We start from the raw sequence: 16690 nt of genomic DNA, 5'->3' as shown, positions 1-16690 counted from the left end.
GGGTGGTATATGCTCTTAGTACGTTTAAACCCATGGTCAGACGGTAGTGGTGGTGGTGCTGCAGATTGCACTTGTGTTAACTCTATGGTCATAGCAACCGTTGTCAAGGCAAACAAACATTTAAAAAAAAAAAGTGTACATTTTCGAGAGATAGTCAGAGCCGTGGGAACTCGTCTGTGACAGGGGGTGCAGGGGGTGCAGGCATTTTTAGCACGGGGGCTTTTGGGGTCCTCCCCCAAGAAAATGTGTGTCTTCGATGCAATTTCCTGCATTTTAATGCATTTTAATCAGTGTCCGAATGACGGACGTCTGGCTACCCTATGGGGGCTGAAAATGGTCAGAAAAGTTATTGTGCTTGTAACCCATTGCACCGCTAGTTCCCACAGCAGGGGGTGCGGCCGCACCCCCTGCACCCCTACTTCCCACGGCTATGGAGATAGTACAAAACATACGAACTTGTTATTATTAATTATTGTTGTTGTTGTAGAAAAATATCACATACACCTGTATGTTAAAGTCGAAACAGTCTGCCAGGGGTTATGTCGTGTAAAATAAATAGAGAAGAAACATTTCCTTGTGATGTTGATGCAATTACGGTAACCATTTCCTAAGCCTGATGACGAATTACAACGCCTGTATACAAGCGCTTTCTTTGAGAGAGGATCTATGTGAACCATATTTTATCTTGAATTTGTTTATAGCCATGGGAGAGTAAGTTACCAAATGCAAGGAAGGAGGAAGAAAACCATCCCACTTTCAAGAAAGAACTGAAATGTTATTTCAACTCCCTTGAAGGACTGAACATGTTGCATATTGTTATACGCGTGCATTCAAAATGCGTAAATAAGCAGTACGCATGGGAAAGAGAGAGAAAACGTTTGCTATACTACGCATTCAAAATGCGTAATGAAACAGTACGCATAGGAAAAAAGAAAACGCGTTTCTTTTGTTACGCATTCAAAATGCGTAATGAATCAGTACGTATTGGGGAAAAAAGAACACATTCATTGTGTACGCATTCTGAAGGCATCGGAAAAGGACTACCAGTGCTGGTAAAAAAAAAATGATCCCATATGTAATTCACCTCTTCATTTTATTATCTTGCAAGTTCGATCTTAGTTTGCTATGTAGGCTATCCAGAAATGATTAGCTTCACTTGTGTTATGTCGAACCAGCGTGTTCTTTCATTGACTTGTCGCCTACTACATAACAAAGTGACAATGCTTGTTTACACATACTTTATTTACAGACAGGCACAACATACGGTATAGCAAGTCAATGATGTGTAGCATTATGAAAATGATTGATCCAACAGCTTGCAGTAGGCCTAAACCACCCATCAGGTATTCTGTTGCTTTACATAAGGTGGCGCTTATCATCCAGCGCGCGTCAGTTCACATGATGCCTGCCTTACAAAGGCAAAGACAAGTAGCATAACTAAACTAACATTGAATCTCAGAGAGAGAGAGAGAGAGAGAGAGAGAGAGAGAGAGAGAGAGAGAGAGAGAGACTATTCATATCTGAAACTGGACACATTTGGAACTTGGCTTCATCACAAGACTTTTTCTTATTTCTTGGAGTGTTGACGCAGGACCTGGGAGGACTTCAGAGGGGCCCCAGCATACCAGTTTGATACCACACCAGTGGTGCCTTCTCCAAGCTTCCATCGCCCCCGATGTCATCATCCTCATCGTCGTCTCCACCTCTTCAGCTTTTTCTTTTTTTAAAAAAGAACCCCCACCCCTTAATTCACTAAAACAGCGCTACATTGTTTACAAGCTGTCCCCAATATACTGTATATTACTGAAGTAATATCTTAATTCAATTACAACACAGTGGTAAACACACAAGTTATCAGTCATACATATCTCCTCCACTGTTCAGATTCAAAGCATTCTCCTATGGTTGTCGATTCAATGTGCCATGAACCTTCCATTTCCTCTTCACTAATGCGTTAAAGGCCACAGTATGAATGTAACATGTACCATGGGGAGCATTCCAATATGCAGACTTCCTTGCTCACTTGCCCGCTTGTGACCTTATGTATGATGAAGTCAAAGACGACAGAAAATGTATTCAATGTCTTGCAAAATGCACAATTCTAATGTAATTTCTTCGCTTGGAATTGGGATGGTGAATGAAGAACAGTCCCCCCCAAAAAATGTTGTGGCAGGAAAGCCTTGTTTTCTCTACGGAGACAGGGCGTCAGCAAAACACGAGGCCACAAGCACAAGTGGAGGATGGAAGTCTGCATGTTAGAATACACTCCTAGTCTGAATTGGCCTGAGGTGATGTCAGAGGGAGAAAGTTTGTTCGTACCGAGTTTGTTGGTGATGAAGGAGTGATGCTTTTGCTCTGCAGCGGGCATGCACATTTTGCCAGTTTGATGCATTCTGGTAATCAGTGCACATGCACGCTGCATAGCACAAGCACCACTGCATCATCACGAAAGAACCCACCGTCTGGGTGACAAAACAAGTGGAATGGAGTGCTGTGATCTGAGGACTAAATTTCAGTTCACTTTCTCTCTGCTGAAAAAGCACAAGCAAGGGTAGCAAGGCAGCTATCACCTAAAGCCACCAGACTTTGTACACCGCATACATGCATTGTGTGATGTAATAAAAGGACCCACGCCATGGGGTGTCTGTGTTGCTTTATTTTTTTAAAGAGTAAAATAGTTAACCATGAAGCGGCAAACTAAAAACAAAGCATAGTGGATTTTATTTTTGTTCAGCACCCACGACGACAGCCATCTTCTACCACTGCAAGGGAGAAAACAAACAAACAAACAAACAAACAAACAAAAAATCATTAAACAGTAGCAGCATGTGGAAAAATCTGTCACTGAAATTTACTTTCTGTTATTATACTGACAATGAATGTAGGAGTGCTCACCATGTACAGTGTTTCCAGAAAACATGGATACGTAGCACACCCTGAGAAACATAAAATGAGAGGAAACATGTCAGAACCACAACAGACCACGACACGAGGTCCTGAGCCAAGCAGCTAAATTTCAAAAACATTTGTTGACATGTTGAATATCCCAACTACAACGTTGCCTCAAGCAGTGTTCACGCTAGAATTCTCGCTGGCCAGACAAGTGGCCGGCTGTATTGCAGAATACCGGACATATGGAATATCCAACGGACCTTCCCTCATATAGCCAACCACACACTCCTTAATGGGTCAAAGTGGCTAGTAAATTGGTCTTTTCTAGCAAAACTTAAATTTCACTAGCATTTGGCCAGTTGGCTGGTGTTAATTTAGAGCCCTGCTTGTATGCACGGGGAGCAAACGCGCGCTCTCTTTCAGAGACCAGAGAGCTCGAACTGGGAAAAAAAAAACAGCCACCCAACGTGCAGCGTGCATATCTAGCCGAAGTTAGACTGAAAACATTGTGTTTTGTCCGCAAACCAAAGAGGATTTCCCTACTCAAATTGGGTAACGAGGAGATGACTGTAATGGTAGTGCAGTAACAGAAACGACACAACTGAAATTTGAACTGTATTGCAATGTGTTCCTTCCTGCGCTCTCAAAGGTAATGGAATCGACACGTTGCGTACGACGCTCTATGTGGGCGTGTGAGTTACATCCATTTTGGCCAGAGATGAAAAAAAGTTTTAAAGCCCTGCATGCTCTTTCGCTGGGACTTCTCGTGAGCACATCTTTCTCTGAAATGTTTATGATTTGACCCTCTACTGTTGCCTACTTGGCAATCCACCACCGTTTTTCAGCAGAGGTAAAGTGAAAGTAATTGGATGCTGAAATGCTGCGCATGCCATCGCATTGTGTCCCAAACAGTTGACTTTGCAACTGGGCATGAAACGGTTTTGCAAATGCAACGCCCTTTGTTGTGTTCACTGATATATTGGTAAAATGGGCAACAAAAAGCAGAATAGTTCCTCGACAGCAGCCAGCGTGAGTCAAGTGATTGGGAAGCATATAACCTCACTGGGGACAATGACGTGGGGATGAGAGCGCAAGCAACACTATAGCGTGCTGTTTATGACACGTTCATTTAGGCTTTTCACAATTATTTTCAGCTTTGTTCAATTTCATATTACTGGTGTTTTGTCACATTCAATGTTTAAAATGAGCTAGTAATATTTACTGATTAATTGTAGTCATTTTTGTCGGACATTTTGTCAGGTCACATTTTACTTTGCCAGTCATTCATGCATGCGAAACGGCCAATGTCCGGCCACAGCCGGCTAACGTGAACCTTGGCCTCAAAGACTCACAGATTAATAATAACAAGGCTCTATGCCGTGCTAGGTACCGATTGTCCGGCACTCAGTTCGACAGTGCCCCTTTAACACATCTAAAAAAATGATCATAGAAACAACAGATTTTGTATCAATACTACCGCTTCACAGAGTGAACAGAATTCCCACCTTAGGCTAAGGCCCGCCCTAAAATGTTGTATCGCAGCACGGCAAAAGGACGAGGCCGGACAGAAGTCGGACAGTTTGACACTCGATGCAGAAATCGCATGTTTTCAAGTCGGGTTTAGCAAGATATTACGGTCATATTATTATTAAAATATGATTGGAAATTGTGTCTGGGGCATCTGTGACAAAGGTGCTAGTTTCCCCGCAAAACACAAACCCGTGTCAAGGTAGGATTTTGGTTTTATTGTCTATTTAATGAAGAAAACAGCTAGCAAAGTTAACCATCAGTCACGTCAGGATCGTTTTGTCTAGCAGCTGATGGACGTTATTTTGTTAGGCTACTGAAGATATAAACGCCAAACGTTAACTGATGTGGTTGCACAGATTTTCTAGAGAGGTGGTGGTAGCTTTGAGGATGACTACAGCAGTCACGTCGGGTGATTTTGTCTAGCAGTTTCAGCAAGGGCTCACAGATACGAGTTAGCTGACCATGGTGCCAGCTACAGCACGCCTATCGATAATCCAGGTGAGAAGGTGAGAGAGCCCAAAACAGTTTAACAACTGTGATGCAAGACAATTAAGGAAATAAATACTTATTTATTAGGGGGTGAACAACTGCTGCGATTTACAGTCACAAACCATGTTGACATCGCAGCACAGAAAGAAAGAAAGAAAGCTCATCTGCCCGACCTAGCGACTGTAACACAAGGGGGCCGAGCTTAGCCAAAGGCGAATTGTGTACCGGTACTTACACCCATGTTTCAGGATGCTGTCAATCATTCTTCTTGTTGTTACACTTTTCCACAGCTGAGAGCAAGATGGCCTTTTCCTCCCTTATCTTTCGATGCATAGAGGCTGGAGATGATGTTTCTGCGTTACACATGAAGAGAAAATGTTCACTTTAATACATGTTAGTGTCAAAGCATGGCAAGACGTGCAAAGAGATCACACAAAATGCCTTGCTTAAAGCCTCGTTCACACACATTGCTGAGCGAGTAACTAGCAGCGACGTGTCACAGCGAGACGAGCAGGCGAGTACTGTACAAGCGATGCAATGTGGGCGGAAATGAAAACATTAGGCTCGGACGCAACTGAGCAGGAACTTGCTTGATCGCAAAGAGATTTGCTTGGTCTAATAAAGGTGGGGTTGAATGCTTGACAAACAAGATGGACAGTTTTTTTTCTAACGTGACTTCTCAAGACATAAAAACACAGCAGCCAGTGAACTGTCTCACAGCCATGTGGACTACACCCGCAATTTACGTCAGATAGATGAATGCCAATCAGGGTAGCATGGAGGAGGTCCCATGCCAGAGCAGTAGCTCTTACCTTACTGCGCCGCTGCTTAGCGAAAATTTCGTTCCCGCGATGGCTCGGTAGGATGGTGGTCCAGGTGTGAGAGAGCATATATACCCCCTCATCCCTGTTCATGATACTTGGGTTGAGCTTTCTGATCTCCATAGACTCCTGAGGGATGAGAGGGCATATATGCTCTCTCACACCTGGACCACCATCCTAAGAGGACAACTCTAACAGCAGGAGGTGTGACCAACGTGTCATTATTGGAAGGGAGGTCACACCTCCACAATATCATCAGCTGATTTTAAAGCACGTCACTCATCAACATCACAGTGACCCTCTGATGAAGAAGTGAAAGTGACACCGTCGAAACATGTCAGGTAAAAGATAAAAACTTTTACATGTCTTAAGGCAAAGGAAAATCCAAAGTGTTTAAGACCCTATTTTAACTCTGAGCGAGGCGAGTAACCAATTGGAATGCAGAGTTCGGTACTTCTCATTGGCAGTTAAAACCGCGGGAACGTTTAGCGAACGTTCCGTGAGAGAGCGACTAGTAAAAGTACAATAGAAAGCAAGTTGGTTCACTTCAGAACGCCTCGGCCAGAGAAGACGGGGCCACTGAAATGTTTGTTGTTGCATTGCGTTTAAAGCATAACAACGGACGTCATCACCTCTTCGTCAGTCAAACCATATTGATATGACTACACAAAATACAAAGAAACATGTTCTTTCCCTCAGTATTTAGGTTGTGAGTATCCCCAAAATGTGAAGGCCCAAGCAGTAGGCTCCTTCTTGAAGGCGGTAGCCTCAATGATCAGAGGCACACTGATGTTAGTGAAAAAAGGATTCAAATTCTTTATTTTAAGGGATAACGCTGCCAGTATTCATCAGGGCAAACTTTGTTACTTCTTACAAAGGTGCTTTTAAAATGGATTCCAGGTCAAGTGACCCAGTGACATGGCCAATCAATATCAGTGCATTGTGAAACACTTTTTAACAAGAATAATAATCCCATAATAACAATAATAATAATAATAATAATAATAATAATAATAATAACAATAATAATAGGGACCAGATAAGCACTCAGTTTTAAAATTGTACAAAGACAGAGGTGCCGGGGCAAAGGTAGACAGGTAAACATAGCCTCAACTGAAGCCTTTGAATATTAGACGACTACGGCAATGTTCATCACGAGTCTGAAGTGGACCAGTTTGCTTTCTATTGTCGGCCGTCCTGGACTGTGGACTGTGGAGTGCACCAAGAAGCAGAGACTTACGTTTTACCCGACACTCTGAGCTCTCCAGTCATCTCTGCCACCTCCAAGGTTATTCCAGGCCTTCCTCAAGAGCTAGAGGATTTTTCAAACACAATAAACAAATGATGAGGGTGAAATGTTTACAACTTTAATTGCTGCTAAGCAACTGATAAGACCTCCACTACTACGCAGTTAATCACAAAGACTTTAACTCCTGTCCCATTTTTGGAAATAAGCTCATTATTTGGAAATAAGCTGTACACCTTACCTTGAGTTAAATGATTGGGTTTCACCCTTCTCCTGTATTTTCAACCGTTCTCTGGGTATGGCAGTACAAATTTTACCCCCAAGCTAGCAGTTAACATCGAGTCCTATGTGACCAGCTAGCCGCCAGCTTTAGGGTAAACTTTGTACTGTCGTACTGAGACAACGGCAGGAAGTACAGGAGAAAGGTAAAACCCAATCATTTAACTCAATGAGAGGTGTAAAATGAGCTTATTTCCAAAAATGGGACAGTATCACTTCAAGGCCAAAATGCAGCATAGCAACAACACAGCCATGCAAGTTGCAAAAGATCAACCTGGGGGGTATTCCAAGAACTTGGCTAATGTTGGATTTAAAAGGGACACTGTGCAGGAAATGGTCAAAAAAGGTACTGCAACTTTGCTGCTTATTGAAATTGGGCTGCCTATTGCCAAATTTGATCTTTACATGAAAGTTTACTAAGTATTAAACAAATATTTTCTAGTATGGTCCAAGTACCAGGGGCGGCGCCACGGGGTTGCTTAGGGTTGCTATGGAAACCCCTCGAAATTAATCAGCAACTGCTGAGCAACCCCTGACTTTTCGTCAAAAATATATAAAATATAATGCAATTTTCCGTAAAATAGTATTGAATGAGTATGTTCAACTAAACCTTTGGCCGAATGACATTCGACATTCACATTCGTGTCATATGAATCAGATTATGTGCATGCATAGCCTTGAGAAATGAGAAACGTCAATATTTCAGGGCAGTGGTCTGGTCTGTCGTTTCAACTCGAGTTACACTTACAGCAGCCTGGAACTATCCTCCCCTCCCCCTCACCGTGCCCAGTTCCCGAGTGTTGGGCATGCGCACATTCTGCTAAAGTGACAGAACAGATAGGCCTATTAACTGTTTTAAAATTCCAACATCGGTAGCTTTGAATAACCCACGACATGACATGTTAGAAAAGCCTGGATTATCTTCGTGAATCCTGACCATGACAGCCGGACCGGCAGCGTCTAGGGAGCGGTAGCTCGTAGCACGTAGCAGGCTCGTAGCACGTAGCAGGCCAACAACGGTGGCTATCCCTACTGATGGATCTGTGAATGACTTCGGCACTGATAAAACCAATCAGGTTTTGTTGAAAGAATACCTCGTGAGATATTTTGGTTTGAAAAGACGTTCATTTCCCTCTATCTGGGAACTGGGATTGGCTCGAGTAAGTTATTCCATTGCAGAGGATATTCCTTGCAGAGGATGCATTCTGTATCATTAGACACAATCTTTTCAATCTCTCTGAAGTGATTTCAGAAACATGCTATCGAAACTGGGAAAGGCAAGCATGCAACTTTCAAGGAACATTCAGTAACTTGAAGCGATAGGCTATGGCGAGATTCAGAAAAGCGCAGAACAGTTGGATCGCAGAGATGACATGTCAGCTGAGCCATATAGCTCTAGATATGCTGGCGTTTTAGTGGCGAGTCTCATCTGCGTTAGTGGCGATATTGCTGTCTAGTTCTGGATGCTAACAGGAGGCGAGATGTGGAAGTTTAGCCTGGAGAAACGCCGACACATGATTGACAAAAGACAGCGCTGCCACTCTACTCATAGTAAGTCACATTGTGTGTGTGTGTGTGTGTGTGTGTGTGTGTGTGTGTGCGCGCGCATGCATGTGTATGTGTGTGATGGCAATTGCAATATTGTACTATGCCTCTGTTGGTTGCTTTGAAATACACCCGGCCGCCGCGCCGTGGCGTTTTGTTTTCTATTCAGTTTGAGATGCTTGCTGCTCGTCATCTAATAGGCCTATGTCATGTGCACATGCAGTTGTTGTTGGTGGCGGTGTGTGCTTTGTCTGTGTTGGCATTTGGCAAAAGGCAGCTAACTACTCCTCTGTTGGTTGCTTTGCTTTGAATTGCACCTGTCGTCAGAGGTGCATCTTATCACCAGGCTAGAGAGGTAGGCCTAGCCGCTTAGGGCCCCCAAGCCGATGGTGAATAACAGCTAGCTTAAGACGATAAACTACTATAGTGGCGATTTGTTGCAAATGATAGGCCTAATTCTTTAAAATATTCGCTCCCAACTTGCCCTAGAATCGCCGCTGTCAGTCGTGGTGTTTTTGTTGTTGTTGAGTTCGAGATTCTGTGTCTAATTTATTTCGGCTCGCGCGCCTGTGTGTGTGTGCGCGCGCGCGCAATCTGTGCATGTGTGAGAGCGCACGCTGTCCTGTCATGTTTAATGTAATGATTATTGTGAGGGATTTGGGCTGCGCAAATGGTCAAATAAGCAAAATTAAGATAATAATAAGTGGTGCCCGCCCTTGGATTTCATATGCCCGCCTTAAGAAACAGTTCTGGCTACGGGTCTGTGTCAAATGACTTCGCACTGAATGCTTCAGTCTGTGTTGTTGTTACTGTACTGTAAACTTGACTCGTACAGGACCGTAACCACCCCACCCCTTCCCGAAAAGTGCCTCTGCTAAATATAGGTGTTTTGATCAAGGTTTTTTTTTTTTTTTTTTGACCAGCAACCTCTTGAATTCACACAGCAACTGCTAAGCAACTGCAACAAATTATTTCTGGCGCCGCCACTGCCAAGTACAGTCATTTTTGCAGCTAAAAATGGCTATTTTTGGAAATTCAAAATGGCGGACCATGGAGAAGATCCCCCTTTTCATGTATGAAAAGTGCAATTTTTACAGTCATAATGAAAACTTAGAATTTGATGCTTGTGGTAAGTATTCATGAAAAAGGTAACATTAGTGAATGGGCAGCATGAATTCTGGAAATAAACAACTAAAAATCTCACACAGTGTCCCTTTAATGATGGATTTTCAATCCACCCACCATTTGTGTTGGCTGAAAACCCTGCATGTGTTTTTTTTTTAAGAAGAGTCGTAGAGACCACTGTCCATTTCCAATATCCAATGCAGTACATTTGCCAAATACATTACAGTCAGCGGCATAGAGCAGATAACGCATGTTGCAGAGCTCTGGAGCACGATCATCTTGGTGTCTACTCTAGACATAGTTTTACAGAACAATTTTCATACCTTATCAATTGTATCCGTGTGTGCAGCTTGACTCAGCCGGGTCCATCTCGTCACGCATATCCTCAGGTCTTCACGTCAGTCCTGTGTCTGTCATCCGTTACCTGTTGGGTATCAGTCATCATCCACACATGCCACAACGAAAAACATGGGCAAACAACCATCCACACCAAAGGCCCAGTCTTCTTTCAGCATAGTGGGATGGCAGTGCGCAAACACACACACACACACACACACACACACACACACACACACACACACACACACACACACACACACACCAGAAGTCCCCGGTCCAAGAGAAAAGTGCATAAGGTCGTGCATGCATGCACACGCGCGCACACACACACACACACCTCCGAGAGGCTCCATGCTCCCCTGCCCAACACAGCACCACGTTTGGCTTTCTGGTGAATAATAAGACAACAAAAAAAAAACATTCAGTGATCTTACAGACTCAGCCCCTCTCCACCAGGCAGTGTCATCAGCTTGGCCCCTAATATGAAAAGTATTAAATTAGTGTGATTGTCCCCATGTGTGTGTGACGGAGGTCATCTTGCATCTGTTCCTCCCCCTCGGGAATCGAACCGCTGGACTAAAGGATCAGTCCCCCAGCCCAACGGCATTGACACTGTATGAGGCTTTTGGGAGGGAGGTTTACTAACGTTCCACGCCAACTCTGCCAGTTAGCCTCAGTCACATATGCTCATCTCCTATCTAGCCAGGACCACAGTCAATAAGGCCATCTGTCCCCACCTTCATTGGCTAATGCCCAGACCTGTAATTCTTACAAAAGGAAATGTTAACCACATCTTCAGGCCGTCGGCACGTGGTCGATCTTCATGCCAAGGCTTCATGCGAAGGCCATGGGAAAAACTCCAGCTGCAACCGCTCCCGGCCGTGTGACGGTGACCGCCTGGCGCTTCTCCCTTGAGGCCCAGCAGCCCTCAGCACTGCGGGCTTTTCACCCCGTTATGGACAAACAATATTACCAGTGTCCAAGATAACCTGTAAGAACTGTGTTACATTACAAACGGACTGATCTGATACCGCCTACATTGGCTATTCCGACTTACTTTAGACTGGCTTTCGCTATGCAATTTGAAAGCGACACACGCACCAATGAGCTTCATCCCCATCAAACCTTCGTTTTGAACACGCAAAAGCTTAATTCATTGCACGGGCAACCTCCTTGCAATTGTAAACAATACTCACCTTCTCAGGATGCCAAATGCTGCGACCAGGCGCGACTTGCTGCGACCAGGCACAACTTGCTGCGCTGCTGCTCACTGCTGCCCAATGACGTCTCGTGCTGCCTGCTGCGGCTAGGCGCATGCTGTGACATCAGAAAATCCCACCAAAACATCATTAGTTTAATTTAAAAATACAATCACCACTGATCTGATCTATAAGTAAATGAATGTATGCTCCATCTTTAGCAGTTACATTACTTAGCCAGTCTTAATCAGGACATCAAAGCGACTTAGTTATTCAGGTACAAGGGTGTTGGTTACAGGCCATGGCGCAATGTGGGGTTAAGCGCCTTGCTCAGGGCCACCACAGCCATGGACGATGATGGCGGTAAGGGTAGGATTTGAACACACAGCCCTTTGATCTGACCAGCGCGCCAACTATTGAGGCATGGCTGGCCCTGGTGAGTCAGAAGACATGAGAAGACTAAGGCAATGGGTCCAAAGGCTTACCACCTCGCCTAAGCAATCTCCTGCTGGAAACACTGAGTGACCTCCCTTTTCCAAAACAAAACTAGAAAATACATTTTACCTGCTGTCACACACACTTCGGTCATCACTGCAGCCTCCATCCATGTCCGTTTCATGGCCCCAAGATCATTCCAATCCATGCCTCTCCCAGGAGCTACGGAATTTTTCAAGCACAATGACAAATGATGCACTGGAACAACTTTCAACTTTGCTATTGTTTAGGGGGGGGGGAACAAAAAAACTTCACTACTACATAGTTCATCATTAAATATTAAGGCCACCTGCAGCATTGCAACAAGCAGCAGAAGATCGACCGGGTGTCTATGCAATACACAAACCTCACAAGTGTAATAACGCCACATTTTTTTGTCCATTTACAAAGAAGCAAGAAGACACATTATATGGACCAGTGGTTTTCAAATAAATATGTTTATATATGTCTTGAAATTTCTGTAGTAGGCCTACGTGAATATCTTGGGTGTAATTTTGGGTGATAAAGAAGCTAGCTTGAGGGGTTTGTGAGGAGCACACGTCCATATAACCACTTTTGAGATGAACCCAGCTTTTCCCCACCACTGTATTACAAATATAATGCAACCATCGTCACATTTAGCAAATTAATGCCCCCACCACATGAGCCAACGCCCTTTCCTAATGATACTACGGTCAACCTTCCAAACCAATGATACAGTAAGTAAGGGGATAAGGTACGTTCTACTCTGTTGTGATGCAACGGCGGGGGGCGGGACGTCGCCATGTTGGCGGCAGAAGTAGGGAGTAGAGTGCCTTTTCCCATGCTTCTCTATGTGCGACTTAAAGCAATGTACCTCCGAAGCAATTCATGCCATGCATGCTCTATTTCGTTCAAACGATAGTTTCCCGTCCCTTTCAAACCACCCTGGTATTTTTTTTGGACTGACCCCTTGTTTTAGAGTGCTATTAAAATAGTTTAAATGACCAATGAGTGCTGTTATCTGCGTTGATTGACAGTTGACATTCTTTAGAATTATTTTTTTGATTGACAGGGCGTCGTCAAGGAGACGTTCGACGCAGTCAGTCCCGCGCCGGTGTCGTGCCAGAAAGTCCCTCCAGGGAAGTCCTTACTTTGAACAACTTCATCACTTTGATGGATTATTTCATTGATTCACTTTCCCCATACTTTGGTCTTGTTGTGCCTTTGGATATACTAATCCGTATTCTCTCGGAAGCTCTGCAGTTTTGGTAAGTAAAATGTAACAAAAGTACAAGTATGAGCTCTCAATATGTGGCTGTTAAAAATGACAAAATGACTGAGGTGTACGATATGCTAGCTGTTATTAGCTCTTGTTTCCTCAATATGTAAAAAGAGCTCTAGCTGTGTTTGGTGTTTGGTCTGTCGATTTGTTAAGCAACTTAATTCTAAGTTGAATGTCATTCGTATTCTCACCAAAGCGTGTATGTTTTTGGCGTGCATCCGGTGTGTAGACACCCTCCCTCCGTAATCTGTAAATAACTCCTCGTACTCCTTTCAACGTCTTCCTGGTGCAAATATATTGCTTTCTGTAGCTAGCATGCATGGTCGTGTGTGTGATTTCACCAGCTTCTAGCGGTTGACTCGGAGGAGAGCTAAACGTAGTCCGAGAACAATATAAACAATTTGTTTACCGCATTTCGAGCACACATACTAGACAACCCAGAATTTGCCCTGGCACCACTGAACTACAGGCCTGTTCAAACAAGAATTCACGACGAGACGTTGTCTGTTTACATACTGTAGTTCTCTAGGCAATGCAAGGACCGTCTGTCCTTGCATTGCCCAGCAGCTAAGACATTCAATGCTGTAGCACTTTGTGTATTGCGTTGTGTCGTTTGATAAGGTGCTAGTGTATCCTGCTTGTTTTTCAGAGCACTTCAGGCGTCGGTGTGACTCTTCGCTCAGCATCCAAACCGTGCCACCTCCACCAACAGCCAGAAGATCATCTCGGCATCACAGCTGTCGATGGGGCGTTGCGTTATCACTACCAGAACAACGGTTAGTAATGTATCAAACATATACCTCTACTAGTGGTATGACACTGTCAAATGTTGCATGTGAAGTGAAATGCCTTGCCATTAGCCTATATATTCCTGGGAACATCGTGTGTGCCTCATTTGACTTATCTGTAGCTTATTGTGTTGTTATAGAGGTGCCATTCCAGTGAGATTTCCACAAAGAGAAGTGTCAAGATAAAAACAGATGCACCATGTACCCTTCCAACCTCAACACCAGTACAACCAAGGTCAAGTCAAACATCCAGGTTAGAGGAGGAAGAGGACAGCATCACAACACCACCTGACCCCTTGATATCTGGCATTTGGAGAAAGGTAAGTGTCTTGAGCTGATCAATGTTTATAAACAGAATGTTTGGATGCACATAGGCCTAACTTGCTTTTTGTGTCGTCTGATCAGTGTTCAGCAAGTTACTGAAAAGCTGCAATACATTACCGATTACACGTTACTGTCATTTAAAAATAATCCCTCACATAATAATATTACTAAATGTATGTAGGCCATTACAGTTATTTTGCATTACTTCAGTTACTTTAGCCAAAATATTTGCCAAAATATGGATCTGGTGATTTACAAAAGTAATGCATTACATTGTGGTTTCCGAACTTTTTTCCATGTGCACCCCCTTGTACATTTCAATGTGGTTTGCGCAACCCCTAAGTGATGGTCCTCTTGTGGTAGGCCACGCACCCCCAGGGGTGCTCACACCCCAGTTTGGGAAACCTGGCCGTAATTAATTACTTTTGTAATGTGTTACCCCCCCAACACTGCGTTTGATTTGGTGCACATTGTGTTTGTCTTTCAGAGCACATCACAGTCGTCTGTGTGGCACCCCCTCGCTGCACGCCAACACCCAAACCAAGCCACCTCCACCACCGGTCAGATTATCTCGGTATGCACAGCAGTCTGAGGGGACATTATGTACATATCGATATATCAAAAACATACCTAGACTAGTGGTATGAGACATGTTATGTGCTTGGGAAGTGAGGTGCACTACTGCTGTTCTAAGCCTTAGCTCTCTGCATGGCTAAGGGATGGTACGGTCATTGGCACTCGATGTCACATACGCTGCCTACCCTTGGCCTACATATTCGTGAGAACTTTGTGTGCCTTATTTGGTTGCTGAAAATCAAGTCTGCACACTAAGCTCCCATTTCACTTATTTAGTGTGATGGTATGATTCTAACATTAATTATTTTGCTATTGGATTTGTGTTTATTGTTACAGCTGAAGATGTGTACAGTACGCTCCTGCCTGCATCCTACCACCACAAGTTCACCCCAGAGGATCTGCTGTCGACAACCATTGTGATATCGTTGCAATTATGAAACACACTTAATAAATGCTAATACATCACATCACACACATTTTGTTTCTGAATTGTTTTTCAATATTGGTAACACACTGTTGTTACAACATCTGTTTAGGTCAGGGGTGGGGAACCATGTCAAACCATGTTTACGCCCCCTCAGGCCATCTTATCCTATACCCCAATATAATTGTAATGTTGTACAGCTTCACGCGAAATATGACATATTTTGTGAAGGCATCTTAGAAATTACATCAGCAATATAATTAAGTTATATTCTAGGTACTAAGAGAAGGTGGGGTCTGTTGTAAAGCTGGCCACCTTCAATATAGGCCAAAAAAGCTGGGGGGAATCCTGTTTTGTGTTCATAGTACGGCCCTTGGAGGACTTACATGGTTGTTGAAGGACTTTGAAGTGGCCCCTCAAATGAAAAAGGTGCCCTACCCCTGGTTTAGACGAATGGCCAGACAAATGTTAAGAATTGAAGTAATGCATGCATTTCTTAGAAGTGGGAAAGAACGTCCACATAATGATTTGCACGTTTAGAAAGCACTAAGAAGACACTGAAGTCAAGATTTCACTTTAATCTGAATTTCAAGTACTCAAAATACCAGATGGTGTAATGGTCATACTGTATTACCTATGCTTTACTAACTGAAAGGTTTTGGGTTGCCTACCGTTTACTTAAGTAATATGATTTAAGAATGAGAAGGGTTTTTTTTATTCTGAATTTTCTCGAAAACTGGGGGGAGGGGGGGTCATGACTGCTTGACTGCAATCTTCACTCTGGATGACTGCTTGACGATGAGGAGCCTTTCTTCAACTTCCATGGTTTGTGCCTGTCAAACGGAAAGGTTTAATTAATTGTTTTGCACGTTATTTGTAGAGGGATTTATACACAGCAGCTGTGGGTAAATATGCTAAATGTCCGTATAGGGGGTTAACTTGGTGTGTCAGACAAACATTCCTAATAATATTTAACGTCAATGGTCGCAGATGTTAAAATATTCAACGTGAAACTGAACATCCAAGGGCTCTCGCCTGCACAACTTCAATGATGCTACTGAGATAGGGCCTACATTGCAGACTTGGATAATAGTTTTCGGCCAAATAATACGAAGACCCCAAATAGCATGGGCTATATGCACTTTCCGTGTACAGTTCAGTTTGCAACTGTACAATGCCGTTACAAGGTGCTGAAGTTAAGTAAGTTAGATCTAATGCCATTTGGCTGGCTCAGGTTAGCCGCTAAGCTAAATATTATTACCGTATGATGGTTTCATAAACCTTTAAGATTTCGTTGGCCCTAGTACCATTTCATAAATATCATATTGGTATTCTCCACACTTACCGATCACCAGTTGTATTTCAACTTGCGTTG

The 16690-nt window shown here is 43.5% G+C and overlaps 3 long non-coding RNA genes across 4 annotated transcripts; 2 read left to right on the top strand and 1 right to left on the bottom strand.

Moving 5' to 3' along the window:
- The first annotated feature begins 717 nt into the window (after nucleotides 1-717).
- LOC134450633 (uncharacterized) lies at nucleotides 718-2636 on the top strand. Of its 2 annotated transcripts, none has more exons than XR_010035131.1 (2): nucleotides 718-1052; nucleotides 1581-2636. It is a non-coding gene; the product is annotated as an uncharacterized LOC134450633 (long non-coding RNA). The 2 variants fall into 2 exon arrangements; XR_010035132.1 differs by having other exon boundaries at nucleotides 1250-2636.
- A 4-nt stretch (nucleotides 2637-2640) lies between these two features.
- LOC134450632 (uncharacterized) lies at nucleotides 2641-12125 on the bottom strand. Its single transcript, XR_010035130.1, has 7 exons — nucleotides 12030-12125; nucleotides 11463-11583; nucleotides 10251-10351; nucleotides 6973-7044; nucleotides 5147-5264; nucleotides 2896-2936; nucleotides 2641-2762 (listed from the first exon to the last, which is right to left on the bottom strand). It is a non-coding gene; the product is annotated as an uncharacterized LOC134450632 (long non-coding RNA).
- A 2110-nt stretch (nucleotides 12126-14235) lies between these two features.
- On the top strand, nucleotides 14236-15363 carry LOC134450164 (uncharacterized). Its single transcript, XR_010035023.1, has 3 exons — nucleotides 14236-14311; nucleotides 14803-14889; nucleotides 15228-15363. It is a non-coding gene; the product is annotated as an uncharacterized LOC134450164 (long non-coding RNA).
- The last annotated feature ends 1327 nt before the right edge of the window (nucleotides 15364-16690 follow it).

Source organism: Engraulis encrasicolus, chromosome 6 (assembly GCF_034702125.1).
Source record: "Engraulis encrasicolus isolate BLACKSEA-1 chromosome 6, IST_EnEncr_1.0, whole genome shotgun sequence".
NCBI lineage: Eukaryota > Metazoa > Chordata > Actinopteri > Clupeiformes > Engraulidae > Engraulis > Engraulis encrasicolus.
This window is presented reverse-complemented; position numbering and strand designations above follow the sequence as displayed.